Source organism: Canis aureus, chromosome 33 (assembly GCF_053574225.1).
Source record: "Canis aureus isolate CA01 chromosome 33, VMU_Caureus_v.1.0, whole genome shotgun sequence".
Classification (NCBI taxonomy): domain Eukaryota; kingdom Metazoa; phylum Chordata; class Mammalia; order Carnivora; family Canidae; genus Canis; species Canis aureus.
The window spans coordinates 16,057,036-16,084,187 of NC_135643.1; the positions used below are offsets into that span (position 1 = coordinate 16,057,036).

At 33.9% G+C, this 27,152-nt stretch overlaps 1 protein-coding gene and 1 pseudogene across 3 annotated transcripts in view; one reads left to right on the top strand and one right to left on the bottom strand.

Annotated features, from left to right (window-relative positions):
• The window catches only part of GRID2 (glutamate ionotropic receptor delta type subunit 2), a 1,464,312-nt gene that overhangs the window by 448,587 nt on the left and 988,573 nt on the right, over positions 1 to 27,152 (top strand). The gene's annotated exons all lie outside the window — the stretch shown is intronic.
• On the bottom strand, positions 4,472 to 5,314 carry LOC144303914 (STE20-related kinase adapter protein beta pseudogene; annotated as a pseudogene).

The following is a 27,152-nucleotide window of genomic DNA, read 5'->3' on the forward strand; positions in this document are numbered from 1 at the left end:
GAAACTGCAATGATGAGAAAGCTGCCTTTACTATTGCTGGGTTCAGAACCACACGAGACTTACTTCAATCTTGGCTCCTCCTCACCTACAAAAATGATGATAGGACAGTGGACACTTATTAATGCTGTAGATGTCTCCATGACAATGTTTGCACGTAAAAAGAAAAGCACAACCTTTGCCCTTTTCCCTTCCAAACCTTCTGTGACTCTGTCTGATTGGCAGAATGTAACTGTCATCTAAAACCCTAGCAGCCAGGAAGTTTAGCAAATGTATTATTTCCCTTTCCAGACTCTGCTGTACAGAGAGGCACAAAAAAGGTGAAATGAATGTTGGAGCCAGTCCAATGTCTACCAACATTAACTATTAATCTTGTTTTTTTTAAACATAATATCCTTCCTTATTCTCATACTTTGTCACCTTTCTGTTTATCTCTGTGTTTGATTTTATATGCCCTTGTCTTTCTCTTATGCAGCTTGAGTTAATGCAGAGACTTCCATCTCCTCCGAATGGAATTTTATACAAAGGAAGGGAAGCAGTAGCTTTTTCTAATTGTCACGTTAGGTGAACTAAGAGCATTTCTTAAAAACATAACATGCTGTATCTTCCCTACAATATTAGGTTTATTCATAAACAACACTCAGATTTATTTCTTTCCACAATTCTGTGTTGTAGATATTAATCTTGTTTTACCAGGAACAAAATTGAGGCACTTTGAAAAATTATGTATTGAATATTATGCATCTTGTAAGTTTGGGACCCATGGTCTCTTCATAATATAGTGCAGTCTAAGAATGCCTACAATTTGAAACATGCTGAACTCTATTTTCCCACATTTTGACTGGAAAATAAAAGTAGAGAGTTTAAATTACAGTGCAGTGTGCAAAAGCCCATATTACTATTTCTGTCTTGGGACCTCTTTTATGGTGAGCAGCACAGTTTCACTGATGCATACACATCAATTCTTACCTTATTGAAAGGTGATGCTACGTTCTCTGAACCTCAGCATCCAGTGCAGCTTTCCTTTGCTTTAGTCTCTGAGGCTTCTTATTGTCGGCTAATTTACATGCTCTGTCAAGTCACGCTAGAAAAATCACCTACTCATTAGTTTAGCTCAAATAAAGCTTATATGGTCTGCAAGCAGAATATTCCTTCACTTTACTTGTGTCATCTTTACTTCTTAAATATCTATTCTGAATAATAAAAGTCTAATTGAATGAAATGTCTTCCAATATAGTCTGTAATATTATCAACCCACTTCCATATGTTTCTGAATTATACTAACCACCAATAACTATGGATATCGAACTGTGGATATTTAACTGCATTGCAATTCTCTTTGAAATGCTATTCAGGGGTCAGTTGCAAAAAAACATAGCAGAAATATCTTTTGAAACATCACATTCATTTTCACAGATCATATTGTAGTTCCCTAGGATATTAGGATTTGGAAATCATTTAACAAGCCCAGTTATATCTTTTCACTTTACTGTATTTTACTTCTGGATCCTGTGCTCATGATGCAATAGTTATATCAGAAATATTATTACAAAAAAGGAACACAAACAAACATCTCTTTTAACTAAAATGAAATTCTTGGTGAGATTTAAGTATTTAAAGACACTTTTCTTTGCTTATTAAATGTAAAATATGGTATAAAAACCTTTCTACACTCCTTAAAAGACTAGTATTTGTATCTAAAATCAAGGACATCAGTACAAATTAAAAATATGTAATATACTATGAAATACTATGTGAATTAAGAGATTAATAACATGATTTTAAAATTATTCGTATAAATTCAAACATAAAAGGTATAATATTTTAATTATTTTATTTTTTATTTGATCTATTTTAAGGAGGCCACAGTGACGTTTTTGTCCATTAAACTATCATTTGGGGACAGCCCCGGTGGCACAGCGGTTTAGTACTGCCTGCAGCCTGGGGTGTGATCCTGGAGACCCAAGATCGAGTCCCACGTTGAGCTCCCTACATGGAGCCTGCTTCTCCCTCTGCCTGTGTCTCTGCCTCTCTCTCTCTCTCTCTCTCTCTCTCTGTCTCTCATGAATACATAAATAAAATCTTAAAAAAAAAAACTATCCTTTGGGAATAAAAGAAAACAAACCCAATTTTACTAGTTAAGTTTTAAGATATAATTCAGAGCTATTTAGTAATTTTACAACATATATGCCACTCACATGTTGCCAAACAAATTACCTTTTCTCAGTTATACATATAGTTGCATAGGTATTCATTACAAAAATTATTTAAGCCCTGCTACATGCCATATACTTTTAAGTATTGCAGTAACTAGATTGAATAAGATAGCCATGAACCCTGACCTCTTTGTATTTATAAGCAAGCAATGGAGAGATACATTAAAAATAACAATTATAATTAATTAGTTTTAATTGTGTAATGGTCTATGAGGAGGTAATACACAGGCTGTAAGAACATGTAAATGGGGGATGCCTGGGTGGCTCAGTGGTTGAACATTTGCCTTCGGCTCAGGGTGTAATCCCAGCGTCCCAGAATCAAGTCCCACATTGGGCTTCTTGCATGGAGCCTGCTTCTCCTGTTTCTGCCTCTGTCTCTCTGCCTCTCTCTGTGTCTCTCATGAGTAAATAAATACAATCTTAAAAAAAGAAAAAAAAAAAAAAGAACATGTAAATGGCCTGGACTTGCTCTCTCAAGGCAGTGGTAGAAGTAGTCATGTAAGGCCTTTCTTTATTCTCCAACCAAAAGAAAGAGGGAGTTAATTAGCTTAGATAAGTGTCAGGTAGAAGAATGTGGGATGGAAGGGACAGTAGGGGTTGAGTGTTCAAAGAGAAGCAGATGGCTAAGGCTCCATATAATGTCAACAGCCTATGGCCCTGGGAGAGGAGACTGGCAGGATCTACATCATATAGAGCCTTGTAAGGTACATTGGGGATTTCGAGGAAACTCATCAGTGTATCTTTTCTTAGTCCTTTATTGGGCACACCATATAGAGAACTGTGGTTTCATTGATAGAATGCTAATGTGGATTACCTATTTATAACATTCATTGAGAGTGAAACTACTTCATACACTAAAAAGGAATGAAAGAGTGGATTGTTTCTCAGGATATTTGAAATTCTTCCAGAAGCTTTGTAAATACTCAATATTAAGCTATACTATTTCACGATATTTTAGTAAACTTTGAATTATCATTGGAGTTGGATTTTTTTTTTACTTTCTTCTTCAAATTACTCATAATGCCTAAGTATTCTTAAGCAGTTCTCAAATTTCAGTATGAATTCTTCTTCGGTACTCTTGGGTAGAATTCAAGAATCTGTGTTTTGAACAATGCCTTTGGTTGGTTATTTTGCAGGAGATTCATAGATTTGTACCTTGATCACCATTTCCCTAGAAGCAAAAAGATTGGTGAGACAAAACAAAGCAAAACTTAGGGCTCCGCAAACTACCAAGTTTGCACAAATAAATTGAGCCCCAGATTATTCATCTCTAAATGAGGTAGTAAATTCTATGTATCTATCCTCCCAGAAGAAGTCTACGCCATTGGAGGTCATCTTGATATAGCAAATTAAAATTGCATATCCATCCTAATTTAACTAAAAACTTCTTTTTTTCCCCATTAGTCTTTCAAATAGACTTGGACCTTTTCAGTATGCATGGGCTCTGCATACTTCCATGTGATTCTTGTCTCTGTAACCCAGAGTTAGCTGGCATACAATTTGCAGCAAAATACATACTACTGGGCAGGGTTCTGATAACTTGCATTCTTTTCCGTAACTTGTATTTGTGTTTAATATTAAAATCTGGGAATGGCAAATGGGTTTAGTTGAATTGTCAGATTAATCACTGGCCTCAACACATGGCCTCCTCTGTCAGAACTGTCAACCTCTACACTGTTCATTTCTTGTGTCCAGGTTCAAAAATGATTGATGTTCACAGCAAAACAATTCATTTTTTAAAGCTACTAGTGTCATCACACATAAAGGATATTGGTTAATGTGTGCATTATGTTTAAGAAAGTAGAAACTCTGCAGGTAAATGTCACACTAAAGAGAATTTTAGAAAATTAATCTCTGACATGCTATAGGAACATGATGTAATCTGGTAAAAAAATAACAGGTATGTTTTGATAATCTCAGATTAAAGCTTTTCTTCCTTTTAGAATGACTGAGGGAAAAACAACTGCTGTGTGTGTGTGTTTAATCTTTCATCATAATGATGATTAGCTTTTAAAATGTGTTTTAGTTTAGTTTTTTTTTTTTTTTTGTTAAATTTTTATTTATTTATGATAGTCACACAGAGAGAGAGAGAGAGAGGCAGAGGTGCACACAGGCAGAGGGAGAAGCAGGCTCCATGCACCGGGAGCCCGACGTGGGATTCGATCCCGGGTCTCCAGGATCGCGCCCTGGGCCAAAGGCAGGCGCCAAACCGCTGCGCCACCCAGGGATCCCTGTTTTAGTTTAGTTTTAAACTGTTTTTAGTTTAGTTTTAAAATGTCTTTTTTTTTTTTTTTTTTTTTTTTTTTTTTTAGTTCTGGGCTCAGCCACGGCTGCACTGATGTGCTGAACTGTGGGAACTCATACACAGCCTTATGTCTCTGTCCGTGCTTAACCAAACCATGCAGGTGGGACAGGCCAGAGAGGGTCACTAGGCCATCACCAGAAATGAGGATATGGCTGGCTTTAATACTCCTGTGAATACAGCCATTTTGATGCAGATAGCTCAACCCTCTCACTGCTCCAAAGAGAATGTTTCTTATTAAAGTTTTACTCATCCCTTCAGGAAAGTAAGTCTTCAAAAGTTGACTTGCCGAACCATAAACCATAAATGGAGAAATAACCCAAAGCAGCTGCCAACAGTAAAAACAGTCCAGTAAGTTGTAATATTGAGATGCCGGAAAAAGTGAGATAGAATCACTGCTTTCTGTAAAGCTTTCAGGAGTTCATCAGTGCAGTTTTCTAGATTTGTAATTTTTATAGTCACCAGTGTTCCTGTGGGAGTATGACGGGCAAGATGGACAGTTGTCAAGTTGTCAAATCCTCTTCCTATTTCCACTTGGAGTTCATAGTGAGAAACATTGGTGGAACAGATCACATCCTTGGCTCTAGTGGTTGGAGGCAATCGGGAAAAGGCTGGCTCATCAACCAAGTATTGATGGATATTGGTTTCAGACTGTTTTTCAGGTCTGAGTGATTCAACTTGTGTTCGTGAAGTGCAGAAACAATCCAAGAGAGACATTGAATCTTTTTAGTTCACAGAAAATGTCAAAAACCCATCTACTCCAAAAGATTTTTGCTTTATCTTCAAGATGAAGAAATATTCCTGGTGTGATATAAAATATTCCTATGTGTGATATAAGTAGATTCTTCATAAGACAAGTAACTTCCAATGAAATAGTGGATGCTTTTACTCTGACAAGATTGGTATGCTGGTTCAGGAAAATTAATTCCTGTATCGTATATTTTAGGTCAAATCATAGGTCCCATAGTTATGGTACTATATAGTGTGATATTTGCTCACTATTACTAAAAAAGTCTCTAGTAGTTATTTTCCTTGAATACAGGAATTAAAGAATTAGTATTGGATACACATCTTCCACACATATACTACCTCCTTTCTGGACACACGTGAGTGGCTAGGTATGTGTGTGTGTATATGTATGTATGTATAAGTGCTTGATCTACAAGAGCATTAATCAATTAATTTATTTATTTATATATTAAATTTTTATTTATTTATTCATGAGAGGCAGAGACACAGGCAGAGACACAGGCAGAGGGAGAAGCAGGCTCCGTGCAGGGAACCTGACATGGGACTTGATCGCTGGTCTCCAGGATCCCACACTGGGCTGAATGCGGTGCTAAACTGCTGAGCCACCCAGGCTGCCCTACAAGAGCATTGTTATTTAGTTGCATATTTAAATTGTTGGTGTGAACTAGAATTTTTGTCCATTGCTAGTGTTTAACTTTTATAATTAAAGATCTGCTAAAAACAGCCTAGAAAGTAATATATATATATATAATATAAAATATTATCTCATGCCTCTGTGAGAATTGTTCTTTGTACTTTTGTAGAGAGACAATTAAAAAAAGAAGCTGTGCACAACCTTCACATGGGGAAAAATCCCAAACTTCAGGGTATTAAAATTAATAATGATTTGAACTCACACTGGAAATATGTGAATGAAGGTAGCCTGTCAGTAAGTCCCTGAAAAGAACTAAAGGCATTTTTTTTTTTTCTGAACCCAATAGAATTTAATTATGGAAGACAGCAAGGAAAAAAAAATTACTTATGTGAAGTGGTCTCAAATACTGAGTGGGGAATTTTAATATGTGAAACAATTTCATCACATAATTAAATTGCTCAGTATAGAAGTGAGTTATCCACCCACCAAAGTGTCTATGTAAAATATGTCTTCATCAGTGATATTGGAGAAGAGATTGCTGCATCGCATGGGGCATTTGTATACATTTTGTTGAATCTGCAGTCCTAAAGTTTTGTAGTTCTAACAGTTTATCAGATTTACCAGTACTGTGAAGACTTCATTCCTTCACTTAACCTGTTCAACCTAGAAAATTAAAACAAAAACAAAACAAAACCCCTAAATTCCTAATTTTTCTCCTTTTTCCATTCCTAATGAGTTCAGATACTTACTGTGTTTTGTTTTGTACTAGTGTGGGGGCCTCAAATCAGTCACACCATCCAAGTCCAAATCTGCTTAAAAATTTTCAGTGACTCCCCATATGTTGCTAAGGGAAATATTAAATCATTAGCATAATACTCAAGGATCTGGTATGGCTTTTCTTTTTAACCTCCCCTCCTAATGGCATTGCTTTTTAAAAAGGGTGTTATGGACTGAATTGTGTCCTCCCAAAATTTCATATGTTGAACCTCCAGCTCGCAATGAGACCATATTTGGAGATAGGCCTGTAAAGGTGAAACTAAGGGCAAGTGAGATCATGAGGGAGAGGTTCTTATCCAATATGACTGGTGTCCTGTTAAGAGAAGGAAGAGACACCAAGAATGCATGTACAGAGAGGAAAGGCTATGTGAGGACATAGCGAGAAAATAGCTGAGAAAAGAGGCCTCAATAGAAACCAAACCACTGACACTTTGATCTTGGACTTCAAGCCTCCTGAACTGTGAGAAAATAAATTTCTAGCGTTTAAGCCATCCACTGTGTGGTATTTTGTTATGACAGCCCCAGCAGACTAATACAAGGAACCTATTTTTTATGTCCTACGCAAATATCTAGAGACACTTTTTTTGTTGTTTTCAAATCCCAGGGATGCTATTGGCATCTATTGAGTAAAGGCAGGGGATGCTGTTAAATATCCTACACTGTGAACGACAACTCCACATGCTTATTCCATCCAGAATCTCCCCCTTATGATCAACATGTTCATAAAGTGTTGAAATAGAACATTCAGTTCATGTTCTCATCCCCAGGAAAATGTTTTCATCAGCTCAAAGACAAATACTTGTTCCTCAATTCTACCTTCACTGCTGTTTTATATATTTTATATATATATATATATATATATATATATATATATACATATATATATATATATTACTGCATTTTATAGTTAATTTTCAACATTAATTATTTACCTTTCAGTTATTTATATTAGAATGTGAACTTTATTAGTATTGTTTCCATGAATTACTGAACCTTCTATCCCTGTATCTTTCAAAGGAATTTATATGATTTAACCTAATATTTTCCTAACTCCCCATTGCTAAAAACTGAGATATCTAGTTCTGTATCATGGACATTCTGTTGAACATGTTCAGGGAGTTTAGGAATGAATACTTTCAACAATTATCTCAGGTGATTGCAACAAACTGGCAAGTTTAAGAAATAAGAATTTCATTCAATTTTAATATACTAAATGTCACATATGCCTGAGATATCTAATGGATTACTTGTATAAGTAATTGTGACATCTGACAAGTTTGACAATAATGGTTTTATAGAATTATGGTCTGTAAGAGAGCTGTATCATTTAAGTTGACAAATATGAAAATTGCAGCACAGAATTTAAGATTTAATTATGGTCCCAAATGGATAGATTGGGTGCTCATCTCCTATTGGGTGCTCATTAATGATTTTTATCTAAAGATATCTTCAGAGTATCATAAAAATTTAAAGCTTGTTTATATTTAAAGATAATCTGTTCTAATCCTTCATTTTATAAGAAATCATAATCTTCAGAAAGTTTCAGTTAATTGACCGTCTTACCTGGCCCATATTCTGATATCTAGACTAGGACTCTACCATTTCATTCCTACTGATTCCTCCAAAAATTATTTCAGTTCACTCACTGAGTATTCTCCATCACATGTGTAAAATGTAAATTAATATAAAAATGAAAATATTCATTAACTTTAACATGCAATTTTAAAGATGTTCGAGAAAAACTATGTGACATTTCTACTAACATTTCTATTGGATTAAAAAATCGACTTGAATTAAATCATAAAACTGTGTGTGTGTGTGTGTGTGTGTGTGTGTGTATGCATGTGTTTGTATGTGTGTATTTTAATCAGTGTCCTTTCTGGAATGAAGTCAGTGTTCGGGATTAGGTTATATTTGGATACCTCTACCAAATTATACAAGCCAGCTTTTCTAGCTGAAATATGTTGTATTCATTAGCTTTCATTTTCATATGCTCTTTATATTTAAATAATGTTTTGAGTGAATACTGATAAATCCTAGATCTCCTCATCATTCTATTAATTAGGAAATACTCATAAAGTTAAAAAACAGAAATTCAACTATAGAACTTAAACACAGGAGAGTTTATTGTTACATTTAAAAAACATCTAGAAGAAAGCAGTCCTAAATTACTAAAAACATTAAAAAAAAAGTCATCTTCTACTCTGCCATAATTAGTACTTAACTTCCATCCTCAAGGTTGAAGATGGCCTGGATCTCCAACTATGACATCTTCTTTTTAAACAGGAAATAAAGTTGGAGGAAGGACAGAAAGCTTATCTTTTTTTTTTAATTTTTATTTTATTTTATTTATTTATGATAGGCACACAGTGAGAGAGAGAGAGAGAGGCAGAGACATAGGCAGAGGGAGAAGCAGGCTCCATGCACCGGGAGCCCAACGTGGGATTCGATCCCGGGTCTCCAGGATCGCACCCTGGGCCAAAGGCAGGCGCTAAACCGCTGCACCACCCAGGGATCCCCCAGAAAGCTTATCTGCCAGATATCTTCCTTCTGGCTCTCCAGTGGGCTCTCTAGTTAGCACCATTAATAACAGCGACTTGCATCTTATTGGCCACTCCGAGCCATGAGGGAGAGCACAAAATACAGTCTTCTCAGTGGGGACATTGTCATCTTTAATAATGGCATGGCTTTGTTATTATAAAGAAGAAAATATATATTGGGTAGCTAGCAGCAGTCTTTCCTAATCTATGCTTTATTATTTTTGCTTCTCTTTAGCTCTTTTCACCTTTGGTTAAGGAATCATGTTCGTAAGGTCTAATTTGGTATAAAAATGAAAAAATATCATCTTATTACTGAAGAAGGTCATCTAAATACTGAAGGTGATACATGGCAGCAACTTTATACATAAATCACAATATACTGGGGCACTTGGGTGCCTCAGTCTGTTAAACCTCCAACTCTTGATTTTGGATCAGGTCAGGATCTCAGGGTCCTGCAGTGGACCCCCTCTCTTTGGGCTCCTTGCTCAGCACGACTCTCCTTGTCTCCCTCTCCCTCTGCCCCTTCCCCTGCTCTCTCTCTTAAGTAAATAAATCTTAAAAAAATAAATTATGAAAGCAGAAGTAAAAGGGGTATGAAAGGCAATGTTTTGAATAAAACAGGGATGTTTTCATTGTTGCACTCTTTTCATTAAGGCTTAGCCTTAGAAGTTCAGTCCTTGAAGAAAAGGTGAGTATGGGCTTCTTTCAGATAAGTAACACTGGCATTAGCTTGTGTCCGTTCAAGGCCTGTTAAGCCCTCTGTTCAAGGTGGTGAATATTCTGTGTATTTCTTATATTACAGTTAAACTGTTCATGCATGATAATAGAAAGCTAAAGGGATTAAAACTTCTTTTTTTCATACATTCTGGTCCTGGATTATTATGTGTCCACCCATCCAAATATTTCATTAAACATTCTTCTTTACTTAGGGCATTGGCAATTGAGGAGGAAGGTTTTTTTTTTTTTTTTAGCAGGTCCAGAAATCTTCTACCATGACTATTTAGCAAATCTAATAATTATATATTATCAGATAAATGACTATAAATCATTAATTATTGAAGTTATTAAACCTTACCTATTTGGAATCAATGTTGATATAACTTCATACAATTATTTCCCTTACTATTTAAATTTAATTATTTTAAGTTTCCTAGACATTAACATCTTCAAAGTGATTTTAATTCATATTAAGATTTTTAACACATTGTAAAATAGTTGAGATGATTAGACATTTTTTTCTGTATTACATTTTATTTGTATAATTGTATTTCTCGGCTCTTATTTTTTTAGAATATTGTAAGCCAATTTTTCATGTCTATTATACTATCTACTATTAGGCTCTTGTTCTTCAACCATAGCTTCTACATTTATCAATGTATATTAGGAAGGAGCATTTGAAGTGTTAGATATGTTCTATGTATTCATCTGAACTGTATAATTTAAGATATATACATTTAATGGACGTATATTATATCTAAATAAAATTTAATAATACACTAGAGATTATTTTTAAGTAGTGTAGTTTTCTTTATTATAAAGCAAATGGTTTGCAGTACATTGCTAATTTTTATTTTCAAGAATAAGGATTATTCTGTTTCTAATGTTTCTGTCTTTAATGCCTAGTACATACCTGGAATTTAAAGGAAGTTTCATAAATGTTTAGTGATTAAATAAATGAAGAATCCATTGAAACAGAAAAGTTGTATTTTTTCATCACCATCAATTTATAGATCTTTTTATGACGATGTATATCATATTCAGATACGGTGGTTGTTCTCAAAGGTCTCACAGTAATACTGTTATTTGTGTAAAACTATTCTCTTATCCTTAATAAATAATGTCTCCAGGAACTTAGAATTTATTGATTCTTTGAGAACTCTTCTAAATTTTATCAGAATATTATTTTTGAAATAAAGGTTTTGCTAATGATTTTTCTCTTAGGGTATATATTTTGTTATTATCATAATTTAAAAAACTGGAGAAGACTTTGCTTTGAATGATATTTTTACAAAATTAAGACTATGAAAAACATTCATGTGTTAATTTGCACTTTTGTCTTACTCGTTTAATTTTGTAAATAAGTATTCATCATCTGTTTTTACACAGACTATCTCTAGAATTGCCATTTGAGATTTGAACATACAGTTTGCAGATTGCCTCAAAAAGTCTACTTCTTACTGTTAGAATCACTAACAATTTTACTCAAAGATTCTTTTTTAAAAAGATGTTATTTATCTACTTATTTTATAGAGGAAGCATGTGTAGGGGCTGAGGGGCAAAGGAGGAGAGAGAGAGATAACTTGAGCAACTCTACTGAGCTTGGAGCTTAAGGTCCAGCTTGATCCCAGGACCCTGAGATCACGATCTGAGCCAAAACCAAGAGCTGACTGCGTAAGTGATAGAGTCACCCAGGCACTCCCAAGGGTTATTTACTTTTCAATGATAATTTGAAGAAGCTTGATTACTTGATGTTTCGGCCTGTATGATTTAAATGCATAATCTTGAGGTAGATCTAGAAATGTATGGAAAGACAGCATTGTTTAAAAAAGTAACTGTAACTTTAACTTTGCTTCCTCCTATTTAAAAAGGTATTGGGGGGCTTGTGGATGGTGCAGTGCCTTAAGCATCAAACTTGGTTTCAGCTCAGATCTGATCTTAGGATGCTGAGATCTAGCCTGAGTTGGCGTTGCACTCAGTGCAGAATCTCTCCCTCTACCCTTACCTTTCTCTCTCTCTCTCTGATAAATAAGTAAGTCTTAAAAAAAGGTATTAGTAATAGGAGAAAAATATTTTGTTTTGCCATTAAATTAATGTTTTCCCTTTTATATTTTCTTAATTATAACAAACTACTATTGGAGCTTTATTCATGGGAATGACTATTTGATGTACTTTCGGTATTTTGATGTCAAATTTGTATGCTGATGTGACATTTAAACAAACTGAATTTAGTCTTGTAGATTTGGATATTCTATGTTGTTAATTTAATCGTCTTCAGCTCTATCACTATATTTTATGTAAATGTATATAGTCTCACAATATTTTTAAAAAGCGTATTTCCAACCTGATATATCCCAAACTTTGTGAAACATTTTTTAATGCATGTCCATGTATGATTATTTTAACAAATATGTAGGTGATTATCTTCTGATTTTAAAATTTAATATATTTTAGTATAAGTGTCATATTATCTAGTCAGGCAAGTGACATTCATGAATATAATCCTTTTATTCTTAAATATTTCAATAAAGTTAAATTTATATGTATAAAATGCTGTGGTTAATACAAATTTTTGAATTGGTACATGTATTGCTTATTAGAGAATGTAAAATGGTAGAATAATACAAAATATTTGAAATATCTTAAGGAAGTCATCACCTTAGTATTTGTTAATATTCTTATAATACTTAACAAATAGTTGTGATATACTGGGGCAGTTAGAAGTTATGTCTAGACTTCTTTTCAAGTTACCATTGATCCGTACACAGTGGAAAATAGCAAACCAGGTGCCAAATATGATCCATGTGAAAATATTTTCCCCTAGGGAAGTATTTTTCTCTCTTCAAGGGTAGCAGTAAAGATCTTGATCTGGTGGTCTGAGCTATGTCATCTTTTTTTAAGATAGTTTAAAAGTCATTTGCTTTGCTAGGAGAGTGAATTATGTGGTAGTAAGTACTGCAGTAGCACCATTAAACATTATGTCATCAATCTTTTTAGGCTCTGGAAAGGTCAGTGTCCAAAAGGCCATTTTTTTAATTCCCATTTTAACTCCAAGCTAAAGGCAGTGTTCATCGTGTGCCTCTTTTTCTACAACTGGCATAATCTACCAAAAAATAAAAGCCTCCCCTGTACTACTCATGCATATGCAACCAAAATCCAACATTATAGATTGTCTTTAAAATATAGGCAGAGTTTTTTTTAAAATGTAGACAAACAGATGAAGCTGTTTCCAAAATTGAAATACTAACATTAATTACTATTAATATTAGTTGTTAAGAGTTAGACATAATATTACAATTTCCTGGAATTCCATGGACCTGTACCTAGCAGAAATTTATTGTGCAGTTACTTGTTGAAATAATTAATCTCTCTAACTTGTAATTTTAGGAATAAACATAATATTGAATTTTGTATTATTTTGTAAAAATTATATTTTTGTTTGTTTGCCAAGATACCCTTCAAGAGAATGGAGGAGGAAAAAAATAGAAGTAATTTCATCTTAGTTCTAAGTCAGTATTCTAACTGAAAAATAGAATTTTCTGCTGTGAGTACTACCCTTAAAAATAGATATATTTAAAGGCAATCTGGTAGAATTGATCTTGATTCTTCCTATATTTCTTTTATCAGTTCAAGAAAGCATGTCATGAAAGAGATTTGCCTGGTGTTTTGTTATTTTCAGTGTGTGTGTGAGTGAGCTTTTTCAATTCTTTTTTCATGTTTTGATATAATAATTCTCTGGCTGAATTTTTTTTTTAAATACTGTCAAACCTACAAAGTAAAAGAAAAGACAAGAAACAGTAGTTAACATAGATTTTTGAATAGCTTTTGTGTACTTTAGCTTTTTAAAAACAAGTGTTTCTAAAAACTCTGAATTGTAAATTGACATTTCAATACCTGATCATAGGAGCATTTCTTCTTTTGAAAATGACAGGGTTAGAATATATGCTTTAAATATAACATTAGGGATGTCAGAACTAGCAAAGCATTGTTAAAAACTCTAAGATATTTAACAAATGCAGAAGTGTTTAAAGAAATGAGTGGCTGATTGTGAACTCTAAGAAGTTAAAAAGAAAACAACTCTATACAAACAAGATTAATTTATGGATTGTCCTGAAGCTTCCTCCTATCTCTTAAATCTATCATGTTTTCCCTGCTTAAGTTCCTGTCTTTTACCTAATACCTGTCGTCTTCCTGTCTGTTACATATGCCTTCCTTGCTTAAACCAGGAAATGGGGAAATGTATGATCTCAATTTTAATATAGATAATAAATATTTTCATAGACTCCCTTCTTACGTTGGGCAACTTTAAGTGAAAGGAATTTAGTGACCAATAGATTTATTATATCAGCTTTGAAATGAGAGGTTTTAAAAATATTTTTAATATTCTAATGATTTTATATGTTTATGTTTTATACTTTACTATCAAGTTCTTTTTAAATGAACTCATATTGCCTTTATAATATTTTTAGCAGCTAGACTTGTGATGTAACCATTGCAAGCACTCAAGGATACTTAAATGCATAGGAAAAAAAGGCATGGCATAAATGATATTAAATTCAAACATTAAGAGCCCTATCTCTTGCAAATGAAGCAAAATACAATGATGAGAGGGTATCAAAATATAAATGTGAAAAAAATCCAATTTAGGCCACTGCTACTGTTAAAGACATTATTTGATGGTTTTAAGTGAAAAAAAAAAAAAGAAAAAAATTACCCTGCCCCACTTGATGTTAATAATCATTATTATATACTTTTTTATAATAAATTTATTTTTTATTGGTTTTCAATTTACCAACATACAGAATAACACCCAGTGCTCATCCCATCAAGTGCTCCCCTCAGTGCCATCACCCATTCACCGCCACCCCCCGCCCTCCTCCCCTTCCACCACCCCTAGTTCGTTTCCCAGAGTTAGGAGTCTTTATGTTCTGTCTCCCTTTCTTTTTTTTTTTTTTTTTTTTTTTTTTTATTTATTTTTTATTGGTGTTCAATTTACTAACATACAGAATAACACCCAGTGCCCGTCACCCATTCACTCCCACCCCCCACCCTCCTCCCCTTCTACCACCCCTAGTTCGTTTCCCAGAGTTAGCAGTCTTTATGTTCTGTCTCCCTATCTGATATTTCCCACACATTTCTTCTCCCTTCCCTTATTTTCCCTTTCACTATTATTTATATTCCCCAAATGAATGAGAACATATAATGTTTGTCCTTCTCCGACTGACTTACTTCACTCAGCATAATACCCTCCAGTTCCATCCACGTTGAAGCAAATGGTCTGTCTCCCTTTCTGATATTTCCTACACATTTCTTCTCCCTTCCCTTATATTCCCTTTCACTATTATTTATATTCCCCAAATGAATGAGAACATATAATGTTTGTCCTTCTCTGATTGATTTACTTCACTCAGCATAATACCCTCCAGTTCCATCCACATTGAAGCAAATGGTGGGTATTTGTCGTTTCTAATGGCTGAGTAATATTCCATTGTATACATAAACCACATCTTCTTTGTCCATTCTTCTTTTGATGGACACCGAGGCTCCTTCCACAGTTTGGCTATTGTTATTATATTCTTTAAGAGACTGGAGATTCTCAAGTATTTTTAGACTTAAAATGGACCATATTTTAATCATCTTGGTGAGGGAATGGGGGAGGAGGGTCCTATCATTTTTGCTGGATTTAACCAAAAGATTAATTAAATAGATTTTAATCAGAGAGCAAATTTAAAGATTTAAAATCAGACCTTTACAATTAAGGGTAGAATTGTCTTTGAAATCAATAGAAATACATGACAGAGGATGAAACACCTATAGTTGAGCTAAGGCTGCTAGGCAGCACCATTCCTAAAAGTCAATACATATTTGAGTGATTTCTGCTGTTTTGCTCTTACAAGCAAACCTGTTAATAGTGCATCTGAATAAGAGTTTTTTAAAGGAACATAGCAAACAGTATAATCCACTTTTAAAATATATTTGTTGAGCCTCTGATTTTTCAGGTACTAGTCTAAAGTATTTAAACATAAAAAGGCAAAGACTAGTGAGGAGAGAACAATGAACAGGAAGAGTAAAGAGGATATTTAGGGCAGTGAAAAATACTCTTGTGTGAAACTATAGTGGTGGATAAATGTTATTATTATTTATGTCTGAATTCATAAAATGTACAATGACATGAGTGAATCTTAATGTGAATTATGGTCTTTGGGTGATAATGATAGGTCAGTGTAGGTTTGTCATTTGTAAGAAATGTGGGAGGAAGAGAGGAATGAAATATAAACCCATGGCTTTTAGCCTCTCCAGATGGAACAAATGGGGAAGGTTGCAGGAGCAGGTTTTGAAGGTAAAACAAGCATTCGGTTAGATATATGTTAATATTTCAAGGGAGTGTTCTAGGCCTAATGAGGTTGTTGAGATATATATAGGATTTTCAGTCATGCACCTGGATGAGGTCACCAAGAGCATGATGTAGACAGGGAAAAGAAGAGAAGCAAGGATACTGCCCTAGGGCATTCCAACATGAAGAAGCCTAGGGAGAAAGGAAAGAGCTTCAAAGGAGGCTGAGAAGAAGTGAACAGTGAGTTAAGAAGAAAATTAAACCTGTTCATAGGTCAATTAGAAAGAATTGAGAGTCAAACATTGGATTCACAAAATGAAGTTAATGTTGACCTTAACATGACCAGGGGTCATTGAGCAGTGAAGACAAAAACCTAATTGGAATGGTTTTAATAGAGATGAGGTGATGGGGATGAGGGAGTGCACTTGTGATTAGCACCTGGTGCTGTATGGAAATGTTGAATCATTTTGTTGTACACCTAAAACTAATATTACGTAGTATGTTGACTAACTGGAATTTAAATAAAAACTTAGAAAAAGAGAGAGAAAATCCTAACATTTGTGACAACATAGATGGACCTTAGGGCATTATGCTCAATGAAATAAGTCAGATAGAAAAAGACCAATGTTGTGTATGATCTCACAAAAAAAGGAGATCAAATATGTGGTTAGCAGAGGTAGAGGGTGGCAGGTGGGGTTATTAGAAGAAGATAGGCAAAAGGTACAAGCTTCTTGTTATGAGATAAATAAGCACTGGAGATGTAATGTACAACATGATGACTATAGTTAATACTGCTATATAGTATATTAAAAGAGTTGTTAAAAGAGTAGATTCTAAAAGTTCTCATTACAAGGAAAAATATTTTTTTCTCTCTCTTTTTTGTATTTATAGGAGATGATGGATTTTCAAAACTTACTATGATAATTGTTTTGCTATAATACAAGTAATTTTATACACCCTGTAGCAGTGTGTGAGCTGATTGATCCTTATCCTTATCAGTAATTAAGTTTTGTCTTCTAATGTTTTACTAATTTTTATGTGTGAAAAGTTATATCTCATTACGATCTTAATTTTCTCATTCTGATTACAAGTCAGATTGGGCATCTTTTTGTATTTTTATTGGGTATTTATATGTATCTTGAAATATCTGTTTGGAATACCCATTTATATTTATCTTGACATAATTGTTTTGACATTAACTTTCTTTCTTTCTCTCTTTTTTTTTTCTCTTGGGTATTGTACCCCAATATCCTATTGATATATTCTTCCTTTCTTCTTTGACTTGAGATATGTACTGTGATTTACTTCCTGCATGTTTCAGGTAGCTAAGATTTGAAGTACACATCTTTCTACTCATTTTGATTTACTACAGAGGAGATAAAACAGGTTTTGTAAGATAACAAATATATATTTTTGTTGTCAACATAATAAAATATAATATGGATCCTGCTAGCTATTTTGGTCTCATTTTTACAGATGAGGAAGTTGAGACTTAGTGAGTTGAGTAATTTTATCAAGTTACACAGCTAATAAGTATTAAAGCTCAGAATTAAAACCAGAAATAAAAAAAAAAAAACTCTTATTCCAAGTCCAATGCATATTCTAGTAAACTATACTAAGAATTACAGTGAGAACAGAGGTATCTGGGAATCTGAAAGATTTTCTTCTGCATGGTCTCAGAAATTATTTTAGCTTTATTACTATTATTTTTCAATGCAAAGTTTAGGTCTCCTCTGTCCCAGATGACAGCAAGATACAGCCTTCACTGAAGGTAAAACACTTTTTTCAGTTAGACATAAAGATTCATTGACTGGGCTATTTTCTCAATTTCCTCAACATTTGGGGCTATTTCCTCAATAGTTCAAGTGCATAGGCCTTGTCTCCTTCCTTGTACTGTGTAACACTGCATCGTAGTGTAACTTATATTAATTTAGTGTGTCACCACTTTAGTACTATAGTAATATCTGACATACTGAACAGAAGATGTCTCTTCCAGACACCAGTCGTCTGAGGGGTTTTGCCTATCGGGTACCAGATCTTGATTATCATTGTCATTTGGGATCAAATGTTTTGGGTATCTAATATCAGTAGTAGCTAAAGATCTCATTTTAAAATGATAATACTAAATTTTAAACAGAAAACATAAAGGTTTTTTTAAAGATTTTATTTATTTATTCATGAGACACACACACACACACACACACACAGAGAGAGAGAGAGAGACATAAGCAGAGGGAGAAGCAGGCTCCCTATGGGGAGCCTGATATGGGACTCTATCCCAGGACCCTAGAACCACAACCTGAGCCAAAGGCAGACATTCAATCACTGAGCCACCCAGGCATCCAAAAACAGAAAGTTTGAGTTAGTAATTGCTTATTCATATAGTGGAATGAATTAACACATTTTATTATTAGTTTACTTATGCATATGCTATAAATAGGTTAATAGGTACCTATATAGCAAATAATATATACATCTGAATATATACAATATATGGTGTGTATTTGTATATATACACACATTAAAAAAAAAAGCTATTTTAGGACTCTAAAATTAATAGTTTGCATTATGGATTCAAAAAGCAAAAAAAGTTCTGTAATGTTGAGTAGTTAAGAAAAAAATAATCCCAAGCTTTACTTATTTGATACATTTTGTATTTCTGAATATATAGCAGCTAATGTTGTTAATATACTTTAATCTTTTTAGCATTAGAAAATAAAGTGCTTTTGACAGAATCTTACTCCTAAATCCTTTTTAGTTTGTTTTGTGTTATTTTTCATTTAGCAGTGTCCTAGTGGAAAAAGTAAGCACAGGGATATGGGAGCCAAACTGCCTGGGTTTTAATCCCACTTTCACTATTTAAGATTTAATGATACTTGAGCAAATTTCTTTCATTCTGTATGTTTAATTTACTTACTTGTAGAATGGGAAAATAAAAGTATCCTTATGTATTCCTTGTAAGAACTAAATGTGTTACACTGAAACTGCTGTATTTCAGTAAAGATACTCAGTAAATATTGTCTATGATTATCTCCCAATAGAAAAAAAAAATCAGACCTTAAATTACTGGCAATAATTATAACCCATTAATTAGATAACCAAAGTTAGAAAGATTTGGAATTATCCTTCTAGATTAGTGATAATTTAATGGATTACAAAGTTTGTCTGAAGACATTCAAATTCAGCCCTAACACTTTCCACCAGTGTCATCTTCACAAGTTCTACAAAGCGGTCATATCTTCAGTTTTATTATCTACAAAGTAAGGAAAATAAGAAAACCTTTCATATAAAGCTGGTGTGATAATTTTTAAAAATGATGTAAAATGTCTATGTACACAATCTGCAGATAAAAGTAAGTGTGGGGTACTTAGACAACTAAATCATATGCTAGAAAATTTTAAGTTCTAAATAGAGAACTATATAATATTAACTTCCAAATGTGCTCTCTTAATCTTTTAGGAAGCTGTGAAAATAAAACAGTCCATTTCAGAAAGGTATGACAGTGATAGGCACAAAATACAAGGGAGGACAAACTATTAAACTAATGATATGGTATCTGTGATTTCAGGATTGTAAAAAAAAGGGGGGGGCGGGGGGCTAAACCATCATTGAAGTGAGAAAATTGTGTATGGAGTTTCTAGTGAGGTACATAACAATAGAAATAATCCTTCAGGGGATTCCCTGGGTGGTTCAGCGGTTGAGCGCTTGCCTTCAGCCCCGGGGTGTGATCCTGGAGTCCTGGGATCGAGTCCCGCGTCGGGCTCCCTGCTTGGAGCTTGCTTCTCCCTCTGCCTGTGTCTCTGCCTCTGTGTGTGTGTGTGTGTGTCTCTCATGAATAAATAAATAAAATCTTTAAAAAAAAATCCTTCAACTGGGTGGCATTCTGTAAGCATTATTATTTCCATGGTTTTGCCCACACTAAACATCACAATGCTGACTCAAATCTGTAGAACTCGGACTGTATATCTGGCTTTAACAGTAATTGAGAAGGTTCTTTAGTGTGGGGCTTTCTGCAACATTTGTTGAGAATAGTGCTATGATAAGAAATATGTATCTATCTGGATATTTAAATAAATGCCAGACTGCTTTGTTTCCATAACATCAGTATTTTTCTGCCAGTACTTTTGCCTTCTGTTATCTGTACTTATGACCTGGGGACAGTCTAAGACACTTGGTGACCAAGAACCTCTTTCTGTTTGGAGTCCGAGCTGAAAATAGTTTCTACATTTCTCAGCATCATGCATTTACTCTGTAACATTAAGCTCATCCCTGAACATATTATTGTTTAATTCCTTACTGTCTAATATCATAACATACTGGTTATAGCAGAACTTGAGGGAATTTCAGGCATGCTATTAACATTGCCCCTGAGGTTATGTGGAGTTCACAGCTGTTAGAAAAGGTTGTTTGGGTTGGCCCTGGTCTCTTCCCTTTATTCTCACTGACATCTTAGGTGAAATGCTGTTGTCCTTGTACAGTTCGTAGTGTTATCTCCTTGTCCCTGGGAACCAAGAATAGATATTATTACCAGAAAAGAGAAAGAAAAAGTGTTTTCATTTTTCCATTAAAAATTAGGTATGGAAGGAGAAATCCTTGGTAGTGAACTATAGACCCATATAATTCTTGGAGATATGGTCTAAAAATGTAATTATTTGAAAATATTAGTGCATAATCATGCTACTGTAGAATTATAGAGCACAGAGAAATATAACTCATCTGTATATGTACCATTCCTTCTTCTGCCTTTGCATAATGAGGAATGATTGAGGAGAATATGGGTAAAAAGGAATTTCTTACATTTGAATTTGTTTCTAGTGGGAATTCTAAGCTAAGTGGATAGATATAACACTAATCTATGGTTTGTAAAGCCAAAAAATGTCCTATAAAGTTAAAACTCAACCCACCAGAAAATCACAATAGCATTAGCATTTTATATTTATATTGTTACCACTCTATAGTTACCTCTTCTTTGATTTACCTAGAAATTGAATTTTTATTTCTAACTTGATTCCAAACAAACTCTCTCTTCCTTAAGTGTTTCAGTGGATCTGCTTAACTGATTAAAATAATTTATAGTTGAGGTATAAATGCTGTTGGCCACTTATCTTGAATTCTTCTATTTAACTATTTTTTTTAGATTACTAATGAAATAAGTCTCTTGGTAGAGTGTGTGTTCTATATACATTTGAATTGAAACTTTGCTTTCTATTATTTCTTGATCATATTGGAATATCATCTCCAACTTCGTCCACCCTTTGCTGCTTCTCTATGGTGAAAGTTTTATGCATGAAAAGACAAAACCCAAACATACCCATTAGCTCAATTTTCAATTAAAATATTGCAACATAAGGACAACTATAAAGGAAATGTTCTGCAGAAGCAACAATTGAGAGATATTATAAACAAAATAGAGCAGATAAATTGAAGTTCAATTAGTTACTGTTCAAATTTTCAGAAGGTGGTGGGAGATTTACCTTTTGTATCTGCAGATTAAGATGTGGTAGCAGCAAGACTGGCATTGTAGTTTAGCAGGCTTTGTTTAAAAAGCTCCAGTTTAGGGATGCCTGGGTGGCTTAGCAGTTGAGCCTCACCCTTCAGCTCAGGGCGTGGTCCTGGTCCTGGAATCGAGTCCCATGTCAGGCTCCCTGCGGGGGGCCTGCTTCTCCCTCTGCCTGTGTCTCTGCCTCTCTCTGTGTGTCTCTAATTAATAAATAAATAAAATATTTAAAAAAAAGAACTCCAGTTTAGTAAGGTGGGTATGAGGAACAGTGGGGGGCTGACCTCTTGCAAGCCTTAGAGGAAAACTTTTCTCCAGATATGAAACATATGGAACCCATTTTGCATGTATATAAAATCTCCAATCCACAAAAAGAAAGATTGGAGCTAGATAGCAAAACAACAAAGAATCTCTTTGTAATAGGTTGCCAATTAGAGGCAGCCTATAGCACTGCTAGATAGATGCAATGATTTCTCACCTATATTCATTTAATATCTTGAATTAAATATCATCACTGACAGTGAACCTAGTTGACTCTGAAAACTGTCAAACATTACCAGAGAAAACATTTGGGCATCAAGGTAAAATAGATGCTGTGCCAGAAGTAACCTGATTAAAATAAAATAAAAAAAATTAAAAGGGGAGAATATAGCATTTTCTATATTTTGATCTTCTGACATAGCCAGATATATCAATATGGAACTACAGTAATCACCTACATTTAAGTTCCAAAGCGCTTAAGGTGAAATGATTGAGTCTAATATGTCAATAATATAATATAGCAATTTATGTAGAAAGTGCCATATTCAACAGAGTTCCACTTGCCTTTTTTTATTTTTAATTTTTTTTATTTTTAAAGATTTTATTTATTTATTCATGAGAGACACAGAGAGGAGAGAGAGAGAGAGGCAGAGACACAAGCAGAGAGAGAAGCAGGCTCCATGCAGGGACCCTGACGTCGGACTGGATCCTGGGTCTCCAGGATCACGCCCTGGGCCAAAGGTGGTGCTAAACCGCTGAGCCACCTGGGCTGCCCTATTTTTATTTCTTAAACAGTTGTTATGATGTAGAAGGCAGCCTGCTTTCTTGAATTTAGCTTTTTAAAAGTCCTGGCTCAAAGAAGATATATTGCAATTAGGAAATTTAAATATGTATATATTTCTTTCAGAAGCATGCTTAATATTAAGACTTTGCTTCAGAACCACTTATTTGAGACACATCCCTTCCTATATTCTAAGAATTTCAACTTATTTTGATATTTCAACTTAGATTTTTGATTTCAGACATATTTTCACATATATGTGAATATAAATAATATATTTAAGGTCTTTCCTAGTATCTATAAACTGTGTTTAATTTTATGCAGCATTCAGTGACAATTGTGCCTGATGAGCTATTAAAAATGTGTAAATCAAATAAGCGTATATCAAGAAGTACTGAAAAAAAATGACAGGGCAAACATGTCAACATTGCTAAATATGGCTCTAGGATTGAATGGTGTTAGTATGAAAGTCAATCAGGATTTTTCCTTATGATGTGTTCCCAGTATTATTATGAATTTACAGGAATTAAAAGTATCATTGCCAAGAACATGGGATTAAGTTGCATATATATGTCCCCAAGAGACTCTTAGAACTGATTTTCAAGAAAGGGAGACTGACTCTGAAAGATGGGTAAGTTTTCAGAGAGCCTTCCCTCTTAAAACTGGCATTCATCAGAAAACACTCTGAGGAATATTCCTTAATAAACCCAGACCCATCAACTACTTTATATGATGATGCAGTACTCACTGCTGATTTGTTAGTAAGTATGTGGAAATTACCATTCCCACTCAATAAATATAGGACTGCAAACTAGGCATTTTCCTCATTTGTACTTGGTCTGCAACTAGGCTGTACAGAGTTACCAAATCAGCAAAGAGTATTACATGCTTTGTATGCAACTTGCATATCCATGAACTGAGACAGAATTTTAAAAGTTTATTTTTGAAATAATATATAGATGTATTAGTTTGTTAGTGTTGCCATAACAAAAAGTCATACCCTGAGTAGCTTAAACAATAGAAATTTATTTTTTCACTATTCAGAGGCTGTCTTTTGAGGGCTCTCGCTTTGTCTTGCAGTGGCCACCTTCTTGCTGTGTCCTCAAAGGTTTGGTTTTGTTTGTTTTTTTCTGTTTGTTTGTATACCTGATACAGGGATACAATGTTGTATGTCCAAATTTCCTCTTTGTATAAGGACCACTAGAAAGATTGACGTAGGGTTGACCATAATGGGCCATTTTCACTTAATCACCTGTCTAAAGGCCCTATTTTTCAACTACAGTCTGAGTTACAAGTTAAGCCTTCAACATGGATGTGAATGGGGGGTGGGGGGGCACATTTCTACACTAAGCACCACTTTCTCAAGGAACATGTTTTCCAATAGACTAGGTAAAATTCTTCTATTATATGCTTTTACATAATCTCTCATTCTCCAAATCATTTAGCACAATTGCATTTAAACAATTTAAACAAAGCTATGTAGCTTTTTAATGCCTATTATATTTCAACAACTATATTTTCATATTATTCCTAGCCCCTCACACATACTTTGCCCATAATAAGAATTCAGTAAATATTATTTGAATGAACAAATTCAACTTACTATAATTAGTATAATTTTCATTTGCAAAGTATTTTTAGTAATCCTTTGTCATATACCATATTATTTAGTCTTCAAACAAGGCTCTGATTAGGTAATACCATCAATTTATTTTATATCTAAAGAATGAAAAATAACATTCCGTAACTTGAGTACATCAGTGAAGGGTATCTGTGAATTAGATATTTGACCTGAGTCTCTGATCACAAATACCATATTTTTTTTTTCTAAAATAGGATTTAAAAATTCTAAAGATGTTCCAACTAAGTAGAAGACATAGTAAAGGAAATGTCAGCAACAAAGAGAAAAAATAACATAAATTAATTTCAAAAAAGACAAAAAGAAACAAGATCGTATACCTAGCAAAGCAATCTGAGGAAGTACCAATGGGATGAGATTAAAAATATTAGAGCAAACAGAATTTTAAAGGAATCATTGTTGTGGATTTATACAACATGCTCAAATAATTGGGTAAGCAGATGGGAAATATGATAGCACATATGTCAATATGGAGCGCATATCAATTGGGAGAAGTTAGCCTCAGTTGCATACATATGGCTTAGAATAAGAATGATTTTTTTATATTGCTGCTGTTCATGACTGATTAGAATTAGTATCAAAATCACTTGAAACTTGTAGGCATCCAAAAAATACAAAGTAGTAGGTGTAATGGGAAGACTGTCACCTTTAATACATAACTGAGGGGAAAAAGAAGCCTAGAGAGGCATGAAGCTAGATCAAATGGCTCTGGTATGCTGGGCCGTCAGGATTCAGCCACGATCTTTAGGTCCCTTTTGGACAGACTTAGAAGTTGTTTCCCAGGTGCTTCCCATATATAGCATATATGGTTAAAGTTCTAATTTAAAGTCTTAAGAGACAGAGCAATGATATACATGTGAATATGGCCCCATTTTTTTAATATTTTATTTTTTTAATTTAGTTGAGTATAAGCAGGAGAGAGGCAAACAGAGGGAGAGGGAGAAGCAGATTCCCCACTGAGCAGAGAGCCAGATGTAGGGCTCAGTCTCAGGACGCTGAGATCAAGACTATCCGAAGGCAGATACCTAACTGACTGAGCCACCCAGGCACCCCCTAGCCCCACTTTTTATAAACTGCAACCTTGTTTGATTTTTTAACATTCTCTTCAGTTCAGTTTTCTTATCTGAAAATATAGTGATAACCACAGTGCATACCTTGAACTGTTGTTGAATTGGTTAAAATACATAATGAGTATAAAATTCCTAGCTATCACCTGGTTTATTAATTATTGTTACACAACGGGGAAAGTAACCACAAGCATTTTTCTTCTAATATATTACCTGTAGGTGTATAAGACTGCTCTAATTTCATTCATAACTTTGTGTTTACTAAGAAATGCTGTTTCATGTCATATGAGAGGCGCCCTTGAGAAATGCAAGCAGCACCGTCTCTGTCGTGTTGGAAGTATTTCCCAAAGAATCATATCTTTGTCAATCATTTATCTTGTGGATAACTTCTGGTCTTATATTGCATCTTATTCTAAAAGTTTAACATATGTTTATAGTATAATGATAAGTTTATTGCATATTAACCATATGGGTGAAGTTTTGTTATTTCTTAATGCAAGCAAGTGATTTGTGCAATAATCTCTGAGCACAAAAATGTTTTGTTTCTTCACTTCTTGAAATCCCACTTCCCTGAGGTAATCATAGTCTGTAGTGTACCTTTTCTCATTAAAAATTTCATACAAACATTTAAAACCATTATTTTAGCGTATATATTTTTTCTTTTACTACATATATTATTCTGTTTTCAAATCAATTTCTCAACTTAAACTACATACCTTAACCATACTTAGCTTTCACTATTTATTTCTAAAATAATATCTTGAAAAAAATAATATTAGCACATGGTAATTTAGTGTACTGATAATATAGGCTAACATTATACGGTACTTAAATAGATGCCAAGCACTTTTCTGGTGCCTTATATATATATTAATTCATGTAATCCTAATAATAACCCCCAAAGGTAGACTTTTTATTATCCTCATTTTATAGATCAGAGAACTGAGGCCAAAGAAAATTAAATAACTGCCCCTAGGTTACACAGGTAGTAAAGAACATAGCTAAGATTTAAACCTGGGCAGTCTGTCTTCAGTGCCCATGGCCAACCAGGCATACAATAAAAACCATTTTGTCTCTTTCAATACTGTATGATACTGTATAATACATACATATATATATAATTTATATATATAAATATAAACACATTTTGAGTATATATATATTTAATTTGCTGTCAAATATGCCAATGTTGTTTTTTTATTACAGTTTGTTTTACTTGTCTTGCCCCAAGGTTAAAATTCTCCTGTTTTTCTTCTAATCATTTTACTGTTTTCTTCTAATCATTTACAGTTTATATTTCTAGATATATATGTGTATATATATATATATATTTTTTTATACTAGCTTTAGGTTCACAGCAAAATTGAGAAGAAAAAACAGAGCATTCATATATACTCCCTCCTCCCATCAGAGATACTGCCTCCACCCCTATCAACATCCCCTGTCAGTGTTATGAATTATGAATTCAAAAATTATGAATACCTCTTTCCTCTTCCAGTTTATGCACCTATAAAGTTACATCATCATTCAAATTCCATCTTTTAAATTAAGTTTAGCTCTTGGCATTGTACATTGTAGAGGTTTTGACAAAGGTATAATGGTATGTGTTCCTTATCTAGTATCATACAAAATAGTTTCAC